Source organism: Lissotriton vulgaris, chromosome 7 (assembly GCF_964263255.1).
Source record: "Lissotriton vulgaris chromosome 7, aLisVul1.2, whole genome shotgun sequence".
NCBI classification, from domain to species: Eukaryota; Metazoa; Chordata; class Amphibia; order Caudata; family Salamandridae; genus Lissotriton; species Lissotriton vulgaris.
This window is the reverse complement of record NC_141695.1, coordinates 130413894-130418353: the sequence shown is the minus strand read 5'-3', so window position 1 is coordinate 130418353 and position 4460 is coordinate 130413894. Positions and strand designations below refer to the sequence as shown.

Genomic DNA, 4460 nt, shown 5'->3' with positions numbered 1-4460 from the left:
GAATAAAATGACACCAAGACATCAAACATCCAATGTAGGGAACCAGAGATATAAATTCTTAGAAATGTGCAAGTTTGAGACATCTGGTCGTGCTTAACTGTGACAAAGTCAAAGTTTCAGGCTGACGCGATTGAGCGTGGGTCGGATACAGTGTATTGTAGGCCACAGTCAAGTTTATACCTTCTGACTTAGTCACTTGTTTTAGCTTTTTCTCTCGGCAACATGAGGGTCTCTTCAGCAGGCTTGGTTTGGGTTCCATGACGGCGGCTTGGTCCAGCTGGATGCCTCGGTGCATTTCTGAAACTCTCTGCGATGATGAAAAGTTCTGGGGCTTCAGTGGGCCAAACCTGGATTTCAGGCCAGGTCACGGTTCAACATTGTCACATCTCCTGAAGTACCCGTTACTCAAATTTCTCCAGATAGTGGACCGAAAAGGGGGAGCTAACATTGCCTATGGGAGAAGTGTTAGCAGGACCTTCTTTAAGAAATGATCTATGATCACTTTTTATCAATCGGGGAAACCACACCCTCTGAAAGGGCGTGATTACAAATGACAGAAAGTGGTTCTTTTATAGCTGCCAAATGATGCCGGTGGGAATAAGGTCCAGTAGTGAGCCTGACGAAATGTTAAATGCATGCTTGACCAAGGATCATGTGTTACGTGACGCTCACATTAACATATTCTATCCATGACTGTGCATTTTGACATTTTTGGAAGTACAGGTTTTGGTAGAGTTCGCGAATCATTACCAGTTAGAGGTTTCAAAATTCCCTCTGCTTCATTGCTACCTCCCTGAAGTGGAAGAGGTTACATAGAACCGTTAGTTCAATTATCCTATTAATGGTACAAAATCAGTGTTTCACTTGATGCTCAAAAACTTAAACATTTTGCCACCCAGTTTATAACTGGATCCAAAGAATACAAAGCTCTCCATTCCAGGCAATTTGATGGCTGGGTATACTGTCAGCATAGCTGTCACAGTACGTTGACAGGCACAGACAGACTTACCTATGGCATGCCTGCAAGGCGCCGGCCACACGGCTACTCTCCAGTCCACCTTAAGTAGTTGAGACCATGGCCACACATGGGAACGATAGATTGCCAAATAATACACCTACTTCAGTCCAAGAGAAGAGATAGAAAGTGCACAGAATAGACAAATAGTAATGATTCCTGTGGAGCGTATTTTGTGGTAATGAAGGAGATTGCAACTAGTGTTACTGAGTGCAAGGTGCCTAACAGCTCAAGGGTAATAGCATTAAAGTACAAATGAGTAGGATAAGAAGTTTTGTATTCATAAAACTAAATGGTAACAGAATCTTTACTAACTATAGGCTCAGCGGCAAATGAGTAGCAGCAGGAAAAACTGACAGCTCAAGTTGCCTAAGATGCACAGCAATTACAATATGTACGTTATGCATCAGGTGTGAAAAATAGCAATGATTAAAAGTTTTTGTGAAATAACAAATTTCAGTATCTAATGCACCAAAATCTGCAAGATAGAGTAAATACTGTATTCTCTTTCCTTGTACAATTAAGGCATTTATATTGTAATTTGAAACCATGTGTAAACAGGGGTTTACACACATGTATATATACACTGAAACATCATAATCAGACTTCAAATTTTAAGAAACAGGACAAACTATAGCCCAAGTGACCATTTAATGTTTGCAATTAGTCAAAAACAAATTTCTAAAATGGAAATCATTTGACAGTATACATAGAATATTCATATACAAAAAAAGGACTAGCAGACTGTGCAAAATGTCCCATGGAAGGAACCACATAAACGTGGAAATATCCACACTAAACAGCAAAGAACTATTCAACATCGTCAAAGAGTTTACCAACCCTACCGTCGGCACCAACGACATCACTCCATCCCAAGACCTCTGCGACTCTCTAGCCTCGTTCTTCCACAACAAAATCGCCGACATACATAACAGCTTCGACGACCAATCCACCCAACCCACCTCCAAACTAAAACCCCCCTCCAACAACCTTTGCGACTGGAAGCCAATCACCACTGAAGACACCATCCGCCTGATGAACTCCATCCACTCAGGATCGCCAACTGACCCATGTCCCCACCACATCCTCAACAAAGCAGACTCCATTATCGCACCCCATCTCCGAGACGTCATCAACTGCTCCCTCAACTCCGCTACCTTCCCGGAAAGCTGGAAACATGCCAAACTCAGTGCCCTCCTGAAAAAACCCACAGCAGACCCCACTGAACTTAAGAACTACCGCCCCATTTCACTCCTCCCATTCCCTGCCAAAGTCATTGAGAAAGCTGTCAACAGCCAGCTAGCTGCCTTCCTCGAATCCAACAAATCCCTCGACCCTTCACAGTCCAGCTTCCGAGCCAAACATAGCACCGAATCCGCCCTCATCGCAGCAACAGAGGACATTCGAGCCCTACTGGACAACGGGGAAACAACTGCCCTCATCCTACTTGACCTCTCCACGGCCTTTGACACAGTATGTCATAGCACTCTTATACAACACCTCAGCAACGTCGGAATACAAGGCAAAGCATTGGACTGGATCATCTCGTTTCTCGCCGGAAGAACCCAGAGAGTCCGCCTCTCCCCTTTTAGATCAGAGGCCACCGAAGTCATCTGCGGCGTACCACAAGGATCATCACTCAGTCCCACCCTCTTCAACGTATACATGAGTCCCCTCGCATCCATCGCATGCCAACACAACCTCAACATCATCTCCTATGCAGACGACACCCAGCTGATTCTCTCCCTCACAAAAGACCCGAACACCGCCAAAACCAACCTACATGAAGGGATGAAAGAAGTAGCCGAGTGGATGAAGAACAGCCGTTTAAAACTGAACTCTGACAAAACGGAAGTCCTCATCTTAGGATCATCCCCCTCCGCCTGGGACGACTCATGGTGGCCACCGGCCTTGGGAAACGCACCCAAACCAACGAACCACGCACGCAACCTGGGCTTCATCCTCGACTCCTCCCTGTCAATGACCAGACAAGTCAACGCCGTCTCATCTTTATGCTTCAACATCCTACGTATGCTCACAAAAATCTTCCGCTGGATCCCCCCCGAAGCAAGAAAGACGGTCACTCATGCACTGGTCACAAGCCGACTGGACTACGGAAACACTCTTTACGCTGGAACCACAACCAAACTACAGAAAAAACTTCAACGCATCCAAAACGCTTCAGCCAGACTCATCCTAGACATCCCCCGCCAAGATCACATCTCCAGACACCTGAAAGGCCTCCACTGGCTCCCCTTCAACAAGAGAATAACGTTCCGTCTCCTCACCCACGCACACAAAGCCCTCTACAACCTAGGACCCGAATACCTCAACACGCGCCTGTCCTTCTACACCCCCACTCACCAACTTCGATCGTCCAATCTAGCCCTCGCCGCAGTCCCACGCATCCAAAGATCCACCATGGGGCGAAGGTCCTTCTCCTACTTAGCGGCCAAGACCTGGAATTCTCTCCCCACCCACCTCCGCCTTACACAGAACCACCTCTCCTTCAGAAAACAACTAAAAACTTGGATTTTTCGATAAGTAAAGCACCCCTCCTCCCTCAAGCGCCTTGAGACCCTCTGGGTGAGTAGTGCGCTATACAAATTTTGAACTTGAACTTGAACAAGCTCTTTGTAACTAACCAGCATTAAATTGTGTTCTAAAAGTGGCAACACTGTTTCGAACCCAATTGAAGTATGGGGTTCTCTTCAGGAAAACATAATGTAGGGGATACCTGAGGGTAGAGTAGTCACACTATAAGTGAAGACTTAGGGTATTTAAAGGTGTTTACAGTAACAACCGCAAAGTGCACATAATGAATTATTAGGCTATCCTGATTTAGCTATCAACATTTAATAACTGATAATACCCCTACGAAAGGGCAATAGCCCTTACTAGTCTAAACATAAAAACACAGAAAAAACACCTGCACAACCTCAAAAGAAATGTCTTTCAAAGAAACGAAAAAGAGAGTGAAAGAGTCATTTTTAATTCTCCCTGAAGGGGCCAATAAAATGTAAATTTGTTATACATGGTAGCAGTAAAAAACACTGGACTAACATTATCTGCTTGAGATTTGTTGTTTAGGAATGTCACTGAAATATTGTTTCTTCTTTCTTCTGCTTTTTTCAGTTTTGTAGTTTTTGGTCTAAAGATGCATGGTTTAGAAGCATGTTTTAGGTCTTGTTTGTTGAATTTTTTTTATAAACTGTGGATAATCAAGAAATATCAAAATCATATTTGATATATTGTCTACATTTGATAGTTTCACTGATAGATTAAATGGCTGCTTTCATAAGACTCTTTCCCAATATATGCCATCACATTTACCCACTAGAATGGGTAAAATCCCCTGATAAGCAGTAGCTTTTCTAGCAAGTCAGTCTAGATTGTGGGTGTATTGCTAAACACCCCAGGCGTCACACTTTCAATGCAAGGGGTA

The 4460-nt window shown here is 44.1% G+C and overlaps 1 long non-coding RNA gene across 1 annotated transcript; it reads left to right on the top strand.

The window, feature by feature from the left end:
* Positions 1–3930, top strand: LOC147700988 (uncharacterized). Its single transcript, XR_015297421.1, has 2 exons — positions 1–1837; positions 3610–3930. It is a non-coding gene; the product is annotated as an uncharacterized LOC147700988 (long non-coding RNA).
* Positions 3931–4460: the final 530 nt, after the last annotated feature.